Source organism: Wyeomyia smithii, chromosome 3 (assembly GCF_029784165.1).
Source record: "Wyeomyia smithii strain HCP4-BCI-WySm-NY-G18 chromosome 3, ASM2978416v1, whole genome shotgun sequence".
Classification (NCBI taxonomy): Eukaryota; Metazoa; Arthropoda; class Insecta; order Diptera; family Culicidae; genus Wyeomyia; species Wyeomyia smithii.
Window position 1 is genome coordinate 10,557,396 of NC_073696.1, and position 13,286 is coordinate 10,570,681.

Sequence of the window (13,286 nt, forward strand, 5' to 3'; positions counted from 1 at the left end):
ATGCGGCATTGGAAAAAGACCTTCTCAGAGAAAAATAATCGCCAAAGAAAAAACTGAAAGCTATACAACGTCGAGAGCAGATGTAAAATGCTGACAAGATTACTGAAGCAAGTTTGATATAATGGTTTTTGATTAGTAGAGATATTATTTTAATATGTGATAATTGGATTCGAATTTTCTTTTCAGAATTTTCCTTTTTATCGATTAATTTGAATTGATGAAGCAATCAGAACAAACTAAATATGTGTTGTCTCTTATTTTGTTGTTTGATAACAAAATCTGACAAATTGGCGTTTTTCATCGTATTTGAATACTTCTCGAGAGCAACACAACACTTTCATATAAAATAAATCCCAATACTATGTAGTTTTATAGAAACCTGCGTATATAGAGGCTGTCCATAAGCATTATTGTTAGTTATTCCAGTTATCCTTGCGCCTGTCGGATTGCTTCGGTTAACGTTGTTTATAATTTGTAGGGGAACTGTTCCATTATTCATCTCAGCCCATATATTCATCTCATACAACATGAAAACACAATTAAAAACAGGAAAAAAACGCATATTTTCTAACTAAATCTATTTGCTAATCCATGGAATGGATTCTTTATAGTTCACTTTAGATTTCTCATAAGATAGAATCCTCAAAAACTCACTAAAAAGGTCTAAATTTGATATAATAGTCAGGCATCTGCATTAAAAAATTCATTTATTTCAATCACCTACCTCAGAAAACAAAATCCGCGCAATGTTCTGTACGGCTACAACGGGACTCGTTCAACAGCCAACCAAAGTTTTTCTCATCACTAGCAGACCATTTTTTATTTTAATCACTAAACAAAATCACTCACTACACTAAGAATACTTTAATCTTTGAAATGTTCACCTCAAATTTCCAAAAACAAGCTTGAATTAGCAGAAATATATGAGAAGAATTTCTTCAATTCCTAAATTTCAACTGTATCTATTTTCATCTGTTCTCACTGCCTTGAAGAAAATCAAAGTTGCCAAATCGGTTTCTGTTAATACGAACAAATCATACTGAAAATGTTGAATTATTCCGACATAATTGACATAAATGGACAGCACTGCAGTGGTTACCTAGGTTACCATATTTGCACGTAAACAACTACAGCGGATATCTAGGTAACCTACTACGACGGGCTGCGGCTACGTTCATTCATGATAATGGGATTCATTCACGATTAACAGTATGATGAATATGGAGGCGTCGTAAGATGAATAATTGAGCAGTGATTCAAGTTTTGAGATGGATATGGAAGTGTTGCGAAAAATGGTTTGTTTTACCAAATTCAGTATAAACTTAGCTAAGCTTACTAAATATACAATGCTGAACGTATCCATAAGAGCACGTAAACGTATTTTGTTTATTTGTTCAATGATTTCATGAAAATTTAATGTTTATTCCGTGCATTCTTCGTGAATATCGGCTTAATGAGATGAATAATGGAGCAGTTCCTCTATAAAACGTCGTTTGTAGCTTTAGCTCAAGTATATTGCTTCGATGCATGTTTTACAAGCTTAAAAATAAAAACATGCTTTCTCTAGGTACAGCCTCACTCCGGCAGACGGTATTCGATTTTTTGTTCTCTAAAATTGTTGAATTTGTGAGTATTTTTAGGAATTTGAAATTTTAAAAACATCCCAAGTAACACATGTTGTTATAGAGCAGTTGAGATAACTCCTGCAATACAACCTTCAGTTATAGATTTCAGTTGACATTACTTTTTCCATGACATCTCTATCACCAGAAAAGCGCAAAAATTAAAGGCTACTAGAACAAGTACTGGTACTATATGAAGTATTATAAAACTTCATGAAAGCAAGCCAACTTGTTAAACCGAAGCTGTAAAATACATCTCGAGTACCAATACGGTGGAAATACGTTGGAAATAGGTTATTTTTAAGTTGTAATTGCTAACTAATCAAAACATCTTTGATGCAAGTATAATGTATTACAGAAATGCATACAGCATTACAGAATGTTCACTGATTCATTTATTTGCTAAGAGTCGATTCAACTCACCACTGCATGGGCATAGTTCGTAAACAACTATCTGGTATCTCTTTCTTAATTGCGTAGTAAATCGCAATGTCGTTTCTTTTTTCCTGGGTATATCTGCACTGACCCAGTGGAATAAAGAAAATCGCGCATTCGCGTGTCAGAACTCGCCAAACAAAGGGCATGCGCGAATATGTGGCTATGACAACTTACCCAGCGCATGCGCAATAGTGTCTTTATGCGCAGTGCAACCAGTTCGATGATAGTTTTTGTCAGTGGCACTTTTAATCAATTATAAATTGATGATGAAAAGCAATGTTCAACCTTTGAAAATTAATTGTTTCTGTCGCTTGAATATTAAAATCGTTTTCGCATAGTTTCAACGTTATCTAGACATAAAATAATTCATAACTAGAAAACGTTGTTAGATACACTGTAACAAAAATTGGAGTGATATTGGTTGCACTGTAAGCGTTTTGTTTACCTTTTCATGGCGCATTTGGTCCCACCTCGAATAGTTTTATTAAAATCGTTTAAATAATTTCACTAACGATTTAATCAAGTAATTTTACGTTGGTACTTTACATAGGTACGTAGTATTGTTATTAGGCGTATAATATTGAACGCGCGCGGCTGCCCCGGCTGAGCATTTCATACACAGTTTTTCTAATACATAGTTAAAACATCTGGAGGACAACTTTAAGAATAGTGTCATTTGTGTCATAATTATTGCTTGTTCAACTCATGTTATTTAAAAACATCTCCAAAACCAGGAAAAAATGAGTTTGTGTTCGAAACGTGGTTGAATTACTGATGAAAAACAACTTCTCACAAATGTTGCATTATAAGTTGTTTTCTGTACTGTTTTGATAACATCATAAACACAAGTTACAGATAGCATCTATTAAATACACTTATGCTATGAAATAACATCTCGAGAACAAGAATATAACAACACAAGTTTTGAATTGTGCTCATAGTATTTTTATATGACTACTGTCAGTGTGAATTATTTTCTAACATGTTTTGTGTGTTACTTGGGATGCATCATAAGGTAATTCTGTAATCTTGCATCCTAGGATAATTTTTAATTTCTTTGGTTGTCGAATTCGTAGATTCACGGATCTTCGAACTTTTGGATTATGAATGCTTTTATTTTGGATAGTTGGATGTAGTTGGATTTCTGAACTCTTGTGTGCCCAAATTCTGAGAGTCATTGTTGAATTTTTGAACTTTCTGGATTCGCAAATTATCGGATTATTGTTTTTCTGGCTTCATAGATATTATAATACTCTTATAAAACTTGGATTTTCGGGTGCGAGGATTTCTAGATTTTTTGGATACTTGGAATCTCGAATTCATCTGACATCAATTTGAATGAACGGTGCTGAGTGATTTATATGAAAAACGTTTATAAAAAGAGTGAGTTGACGAAGTTTAAACCTCACCTTCCAAGTAGAAATTCCTTTTGAGTTGATGTCCCGCTATCAAATGCTTGAATAGTTTAGGAAGAAATCCGCAAAATATTCAGTTTTACAAAATCCTTTTAGTTCCGATTTTATGATTCTATCCAGTCTTATAATTTCAGTTCCTATGTATTCGAATTTCTCAAACTTTAAATCTAAAAGGTTATACGTTCAATGATGGCAATTTCGGTCACGGGTTTCTTTAAAACACGTTTTACTTTGTCAAAGCCGACGTTTCAAGGATATATTTCCTCGTCCTCAGGGTTCTTGAAACGTCGGCTTTGACATAGTAAAACGTGTTTTAAAGAAACCCGTGACCGAAATTGCCATCATTGAACGTATTAACTATTTATTGCTCAAACACCGCTTAACCTAAAAGATTATTACATTGATAGATTTCTGTTTTTTAAATGCTTGTCTTTTCGCACTTCTGAATTTTAGGATTGCTGGATTTTTGGGATCTTAGACTGTAAATTCACGAATTCTCAGATTCTTTTAATAGATTTGCCACTCAAGTGACGTTCAAGCTCATCATCAATGAACGATAAGGCAGTGGATAATAAAAGGAGTTAATAAAAAGTGTTGGTTGATAAATTAAGTAGTTCAAGTATAACCTTCCAAAAAGGTCTTCCGAATATGGTAAAGTTAGGCAATCAAACGGTTGAACAGTTTTATGGATGTCGTGTGAATTCCTAACCGCAGGGAAAACGCCATCCACCGGTTGTAATAAGTAAAGGTGAAACCTTCAGAGGAAACTGTTTTTATTGCTGTTTGCACCTGTTTTTTTTTGTGCTGTGGGAGCCACCGTACTAAAAATATTAGTGGTTCTGTCTCATGCATTTTTTATTAGACATTAGGTATTCAGGCCAAACAAATAGCTATCAGATTTGTTTTAAACGTCGGAGACTTTTCGAGACCAATCACGACACCTAGGATATGAAAAATGAAAAAAAAAAAAAACGGTATTCCCCAAAACCATTTTCGTATATAATAACCCGGAAATAAAAATTTCGTTGACCTACAGGCTCAATCACAGAATGATACAATTTACTTTCAATGCAAATAAGCATGAGTACAGATTGTGCATTTACGCCTTGTCCAGTTTTTTTTAACACTGTTTCAGTCGCACACATCGAAATTATTCCATCCATTGTTTAAAACAAACAAACGATGAATTAACCTGCTAAATGCGTTATTACGCCATCCGTCAGATCGAAACATTCTAATGACCCTTTTAGTTAAAGATCCTGAACAACACAAGCCAGCCCGGAGCGCATTCGCTGTCGTATAACAACGCATTGGCAGGCCAATAATGGTGACAGCGCCATCAGCGCGATATGATCTTGTCGCTGGTAATGTATTCATATTTTCGCTCATTAAAATTAACCCAACAACAACTTACGCGCTGCTCGATCTCGTGGTGTCCGCTCAGAACAAACGGTCAGTTTCAAGAACGCGATCGAAAGCCCTCGCGACTTAGGCCCCACGGGCTCCGATCGGAAGGTAAATACAACACTGACTCACGTGCGGACGGTCCATGAGACACACGCAAAGTATCGTGCTCGCAAATTAAGAATAAAAACAAAACAAAACTATCTCTTCAACTGGGTTCGGCGACTCCAGGCCAGCTCGGACGATGTGTTGAGCAATATCGTTCACGTATGATTAACGGACCAGCCACCGCTTGCGCACACTCAGAACTTGAGTCAGAAGTCCGCTTAAGGTTATTTACATTACAAAAAAAAAAAATTTCATTTCACTAAAAGTTGGTTTCAGGAGGAGCGCAGCTGAACACCACTTGGTGAGCTAAATGTTTAAATCACCTTGCTACGCATAGATCTTTTCTTTTCATTTCAAACTTCTCTCGGCTAGCCTCTCACCGTGGGGAGGTCATGTTGTCGCGAAGGGCCTACCCATGTTTATGTTTTGGGACGGGCTTTGGGCTTTGTGGATACACGGTGCGACGGTTCAGCAACCGGGCACTCGCCGAACGGCTTCATCTCGTTGATTTATTCAATTTAATTGCAGCGGCTGGTTTGCATTGCATGACAGATCACGCGTACCGGTTCGTGCTTTTCTACGGCCGACCCTTCAGGCCGACAGCACCTTTCGATATTCTAAGCGGCCGATGTGTAGCAGCCAAGGGTAATCACAGTCACCAAGTTTTATGTGGTTAAAATTGAAAAATAACGAAATGCCACCAAACAACAATATGTATTAGGCTGTCACTCGTCGTCCGTGACTGTTGGGACCCGCGTCCGGCTGCGTGGGTTAACCTCCAACTGAACGCTCCATGCAGACCGAAAACTGTTGCCCTGAGCAAAAGTATTAATTATTTATCCGCGTTCAATCGATACACTTTCCTGCTTTTCCAGTATTGGTACCTACCTGCTGATTTTTGTTTTCAGCCTAAAGCTGAATTATATCGTTAACGGACGACGACGGTTCGATACCGATGCGTCAACACTCCGGCGCACGGGTTTCGCAACCAATTTACCGCAGCAGCAGCAGCAGGCTGACTGTAAGCGAACCGGATGATATGACCATAAAAACAAATTTGTGAAGCGAAACCAATGCCGAATGGTTCCAGGCTAGATACGGACGAGAAATAAGAGCAAACGTCTGCTGCTGCTGCTGCTGCTCATATCGTGTGTTTTATGCTGTGGGTTTGCTTTAAGCAGTGACCTTTGTATTTAGTAATTTCAAGTTCACTGTCAGACAGTGGTTAATAGGCAAGGGTTAACACATCTCAAGTGTTAAATTACCGCTCACTTTGCTAATGTGACTAACGGGTGACCCAAAAGGACTGTCGTAAAGTTGGTGATTTATTTATGGCGCTTTTCCGATTCGCACACGTTATGGTCAGATTTCGCACCAAAAATGTAAACAGAACAATTCATCCAGCGAACACCACTGAAAATATATTTTTGTTATTCTCTGCACGCACATTTCGTAAACATGGAATTCGTAGATTGTACAGCACTTTTGCTGAATGTATAGAACATTTGTACTGCAAGTTATCGAATAGAATTGCAACTTTACGCATAATTTGTACAATTCACGAATGTACTTTCATACGAACGTGGATAAAAACGAACGAAAAAAAAAACGGAAGCACGAGTATTTACTTGAACGAAATTTTTGTGTTCTGTTATTTTTGATTTCGTATAATGTATATGTTATTGCGTAAGCTTACTAATTATGAAGTAGAATACTTCTCTCAGGAAGTTCGGCTACATAGGGATGTGAAATGAAAATCTAAAACCGAAAAAAGTGAAAAATATGTCCAATTTCAAATGCTAATAAATCGGTTAGTATTCGATGGATTTCCTTCGTTCTTGCAGCAATAGATTGGAAAATCTTCTAAGATTCTTCCCATAATAAGATAATTGTAATTTTATTATTCACACTATTGTACTGTTGAAAATAGTCAAGCCTTGTCAAAACGAAAAATTCGACCTCTGATTGGTCGTTTTATGCTTGCTTCCCAAGCACGGTCGACAGGATTATATACCTTGCAATTGAAAACATGCTATTTGGCCTATATAAGAGCCTGTTTCAGCCGGAGCCGCTCATCATTCTTCGTCTCACGCTTGGTGTGTATAGACGTGTTTGTTACAACAACTGAAAGTTTTAGTTTACCTATCGCATTCGTTTATTTTACCTATCGCATTCGTTATACAACAGTACGTTGTCGTGTCCCAACGAAATGGGAAAAACGGGTTCCAGTAAGGAGCAAAACAATAAGCGTCCTCGTGACCCTGCTGAAAAGGATGATGGAATCGGCAAGAAGATACTAGCTGCTAACAAGTTTGCATCGCTGGCTGACCAAACTACCGAGAAAACGGAAAAGAAGGAGAAAATGCCACCTTTCTACGTAAAAGGTTTCCCGCCTGGACTAAGGCAACACTTCAATGAACTTATCAGCAAAGGGCTGATAGCTACCCTGAGACTATGCACGGACGGCTACAAAATCGTCGTTCCATCCACCCCACATTACAAGGCAGTAGAGGCTTACCTGAAGCAAACAAAAGCGGAGTATTTTACTCACGATATTGCAGCCACAAAACCATTCAAAGTTGTACTGCGTAGTTTACCGGAATTGGAACTGGACGAGTTAAAAACGGAGCTTGTCGCTTGCGGCCTAGAAGTGGAAGCAGTATACAAAATGATAAGACACAACAAAGCCATCAAGTATCGTGATCAGTTATACCTGATCCACCTGACCAGGGGTTCAACTACACTGAGCACAGTGAAAACAATCACCGTCCTATTCAACATCATCGTGCAATGGGAGCGATACAAACCGATTCATCGCGATGTCGCGCAGTGTTCCAATTGCTTGAACTATGGACATGGCACAAAGAAATGCCACATCAAGAGTCGCTGCATGAAATGTGCAGGTCCGCATCGAACAGTGGATTGTCTTGTTGAGGAAGCCGAACAAATCAAGTGTCTCAACTGTGACAAAGAGCATGCTACGAACAGACGTTCCTGTCCAAAACGAGCAGAATTTATCAAAATTCGAAGTGAAATTGCCAATCGCCAGCGACCGTCGAATAGAAAAAGTGTACAACCTAGCGTTACACCAACCCCGCCAGCGACTTCAAGTACGTTGCCGTTTCCTCCTCCTCCAACTGGTGGTGTTCCTAGCCGGGACCCCCCCGGACTTTTGAGTTATGCACAGGCTGCCAGCATGCCCCCAGCAAGTAGCAATTTGTACTCGATGGAACAGCTAGCTACGCTGTTTCTTAAACTCGATCAGCAAACAAAGGCTTGTCGCACCAACCAGGAACAGATTGCGGTCATGATGACTTTTTACTACCGTCATGGATCCATTCTTTCGAATTCTTAACTGGAATGCCCGCTCTGTGGCCAACAAGAAGTTAGAACTTCTACATTTTCTGAACACACATCACATCGATGTCGCTGCAATAACCGAAACACATTTGAAGCCGAACATGAACTTCTGCCTGCCGGAACACTCGGTAGTCAGACTGGACCGCACAACCTCAGCTGGGGGCGGGGTTGCAATCGCCATAAGGAGAGGACTACCATACAAATCACTACCGAGTTTCAACACAACCTTGGTCGAAGCTGTAGGAATCGAAATTACCACCACTGATGGACCACTCACATTTATTGCGGTCTATTGTCCGAAGCAGTCTCGACGGGCAAATGGAACCACAGTGAAATTGAAGAACGACATCCAAAAGCTGTCTAGAAGAGGAGGCAATTTCGTCATCACAGGTGATCTCAATGCTCGCCACTCCGCTTGGGGTGACTCCAGGTGCAACTCAAATGGTAACATCATCATAGAAGATTCCGAAGCTGGATATTACTATCCCGCTCATCCGCAATTGCCAACTTACATCTCTCCTGGTGGTGTAGGCTCCAAGCTTGACATTTTTCTGACCAACATCACCGATCGATTTTCGATTCCGAAAACTATAACAGAGCTCTCCTCGGATCATCTTCCGGTCATCGCTGAGATTGGTGCTAACGTAGAGCGGCGCCAAGTTCAACAAAGAAGAAATTACCATCGTGCAAATTGGGTTCAGCTGCAGCGGTATGTTGAAAACCATCTTGATGCGGACATCACTTTGAACAGCACTGGAGACATCGATCGTACTCTACAGTCCATGATAGACGTCATCCAGGAAGCAGAGTGCTGCTACATCCCATCTGTTCCAGTGACACGTAAGTTTGCGTAAATCGACGATAACACCAAGCGCACAATTTCCTTGCGAAGCTCGCTGAGAAGGCAATATCAACGTACCCGCAACCCTAGGCACCGATTCTACGCTAGACAGCTGACAAAAATCGTTCAAGAACGTCTGGAGAAAGGGAAAAACAGACAATTTGCAACCGAATTACGTAATTTGCCCAACTGCTCACGGCCATTTTGGCGTGTGGCTAAAGTGTTGAAGAACAAACCAAAACCCATCCCGCCATTAATAGTGAATAGTGAAACTCTGCTAACTTCCCGCGAAAAGGCTTGTGCTATCTCTCAGCATTTTTCCGCTACCCACAATCTTGGTCGTGATATTGTGAGTGGAATCAAACCAGCTGTCAGTGAATCGATAGTAATTCTGGCCCGCACACCGAATATCTTACCACCTGATCAGCAGATAACAGTGGACGAGGTACAGAACAACATTAAATTCTCTCGGAACATGAAGGCTCCCGGATTTGACGGAGTGTTCAACCTTGTGCTCAAAAACCTTGGACCAACAGCCTTGTCTGTGGTGGAAAAAGTGTTCAACCGATGCCTTGAATTGGCGTACTGGCGAAAGTGATTCCCATTTTGAAACCAGGAAAGGATCCCACATGCCCCAAAAGCTACCGTCCCATCAGTCTGCTTCTGCCCTCTGCCCTATTAGAACGATGCATCTACAGCCGTATTCTGTGCCACGCAGAAGTGAACAACATATTCCTGGACGAGCAGTTCGGTTTTCGCAGAGGCCATTCAACAACATATCAACTGCAGAGTGTAACAAAACTCATCAATCGGAACAAGGAGCTATCTAAAACAACTGCCATGGCCTGCCTGGACATAGAAAAAGCATTCGACAACGTGTGGCACGGCGGGCTTATCTACAAGCTACAGCGCTACAACTATCCCGTTTATCTAGTGAAGATTGTGCAAAACTATCTTACGCTGCGCAAATCTCAGGTCTGTGTGCTGGGTGGACTGTCTGACCCATACGACGTAGGAGCTGGTGTTTCACAGGGCAGCATCCTTAATCCTGTTCTGTACAACTTATTCACATCAGATATTCCTGAACTACCCAATGGAGGCATCCTGTCGCTGTTTGCTGATGATACCGCCATCATGTACGAGGGCAGACAGATCAACCAAATAGTTAAAAAGCTGCAAACTGGGCTTAACGTCTTTGTGAATTACCTCACCTCATGGAAAATTTGTGTAAATGCATCAAAAACTCAGACCATAGTCTTTCCACATCGGAATAGTCAACGTTTGGTGCCGACAACAAAGATTCGGTTGAACAATGTGGATATTTCCTGGTCGTCAAATGTTCGCTACCTTGGTTTGACCTATGATCATAAGCTACTTTATCGCCCCCACATTGAACAAACAGTAACGAAAAGCTTAGTGCTAATGAAGAAGTTGTACCCGCTAATCAACCGAAAATCGAAATTATCCGTCGTGAATAAATTGACGGTATACAAACAGGTCATCCTGCCGCTGCTTCTATACGCCTCGTCGATCTGGAGAACCTGCGCGAGAACCCACCTGCAAAAGATTCAACGGATCCAGAACAAGTTCCTGAAAATGATCTTGAACGTGCCCTTCGGAACCCGAACATCAGAAGTGCATCAAATAGCTGGTATCGATATGACCGAAAACATAATCTCTGCACACGCTGAAAACACTAAAAACAATGCACTTAACTCTAGTGCGGTGCTCATTCGTGAGCTTTATTTATAAGTAGCTAGGTATATTTATTTAATAATTAAAACTCTAATGCCGAGCATTAAAATGTAAATCATGTACGTAGAAAAGGAAAAAGTAGTAACACTTATAGTACATTGAAAACATCAGAGTTGAAAAGTTGATAAAATTGAATCTCTCACAATGTTAAAAAAAAAACAAATGTGTAATGAAAATACCGTAAGAAAAATAAAGAATATTGAATCAAAAAAAAAAAAAAATCCGGAGCCGCTCATAATAGTTCTATACAGCGACAACAGCAGTCGTCCTTCCTTAGCAGCAGCACTAGCCCTGTGGTTGGTCACCACGTCTCAGGAGCAGCGCGGTTTTTCTCAGCGTGTGTCGCCAGCCAGCCATTATTCCCCCCGTGTTGGGACAGCATGAAGATTGCCATCAGGAAATCCAATTTCGGAAATCAAAATGCCTTTTTTAAGGCAAATAAACAAGTCATTGAAAGTTAATAATTTTTGTCAACGCAAGCAAGCATTCTGTGTTGCATCCTAGCAATTCAAATTTGTCGCACCCGTCTAATTTACGGAATGTGAAATAGCTTCCACAGTGCATGTTGTCCGTGTAGCTTGTTTCCCCCAATGTTAGGGCAGCTCAAAGGTTGTAATTAGCAACCGACTTTGAACCGCAAAATGCTTTTTTCAAGGCAAATAAAAACATAATTGAAGGTTAATAATTTTCTGGCATCAACACAAGCAGACATTCTGTGCGGGATGCAATCAAATTCTGTTGTAGTTGTCCAATTTTTACTTTATTTAGTAATCCCCCCACTGTAGGGGCAGCGCAAAGGCTGCGATCAGCATGACCAACCTTGAATAACAAACGGTTAACGTTTATTCACTAAAAACTCATCCAATTCAAAACAGGTTTTAGTCTGAGTACAATAATTTACACAAAAAGACATTAAAAATTACCGCATTATTAGACGCGTTTCTCCAGTCATGCCTCGTGAACGTGAAGGTTCCCTATCACAGACATAGATTTCGTGCTCCAGCACGTTACAACACGTGGAAATTGTCTATTTACTAGTCCTGCCCATAATTCAAAAATTGGCTAATATGCCATTTTTACCAACATCGAGAAAACAGTTTCTCGTGATGGTACACACCCTAAACAAGGTCCCTACGGAAGCCGATTGTCAAAAAATGCATTTGGGAAGGCAGCAAACGTGAAACAATTTTGGCTAATATCTAGAATAATTGAGAATTTGGCTAATATCCAATATCCAATTTGAACCTGTGGCATGTTCACGAACCAGTGTATTATTACTGCACTGTGTTTCTTCTAACTTTCGAAAGTGTGTTGTAGCTTGGTGGTTACTGGCGACAGGTGAGCGATCGTAAGGCCATTGCATCAAATTTGACTTTTTCACGAAGAATATTTGATGCTACAAGAATTTATTTGTTGTACTGCGAAACCCAATGATCAAAACGTGTGACTGTTTCCTATTGTCTTAAACCTTTACATTTAAAAAAATGATATTTTGCTCTTTGATTAGGAGTATTATTAATAAAGATAAGATTCAGATTTCATTTTGGATTTGATGAGAAAAAATAGGAAAGTGGATTGTGAGATTACCATGAATAATAATATTTTCGTTATATTATTATATTGCCGCATGTAACAATTGTCTCGTCGTCCTTTTCATCCTCACTTGTGCTTCCGTGTTGTTTTATTGAATTTAAAACCATTTGCATCACCAACGAGTACGATATAATTCACATCGTATGGATATTAGCCGAATTGCACACCGTTTTGTCAACTGACCTTTCGTTTATAATTGAAAAAAAAAACTGTGTTAAAAATACGTGGCGGATGGAATTTTTCTACAGATTTCTCTGTTTCAACTCAACGGCAAGGGTCCAGCATATATGAAGGGTGACATACTGAACTTTTTTAGTTGTCATGAGCAGTCAAAATATGTAGTACCGATAAAAAACTTTCAGAGGCGTTTTTCTCGATTTGATGCCTACGGCATATTAGCCAATTTTTGAATTATGGGCAGTAGTGCAACATTTCTTGGAAGTGTTTTATTATTCTTGGGTAAGAGACTACGAGTGCATTTATTGCATTTATTGAGAAATCCATCGGAAGTGTATTCAGTGCTATGTCTAAATATATGAACGCCAAATACAAGCGTGAAGCTCGGAAACGCGCGAAGGACCAGCATGGGGGAAGTGCATCGAAGAAACCAAGTACCAGTACGGAGGTCAATTTAAAAGCAGCCAGAGGTAACACGTGTAGGAGAAATCGAACCATTTTTAGGACAACCAAACAAATGAATTGAAGTTTTAATATTTTCTTGTTCTGAGCTTTAACCAAAAGTTAATTATC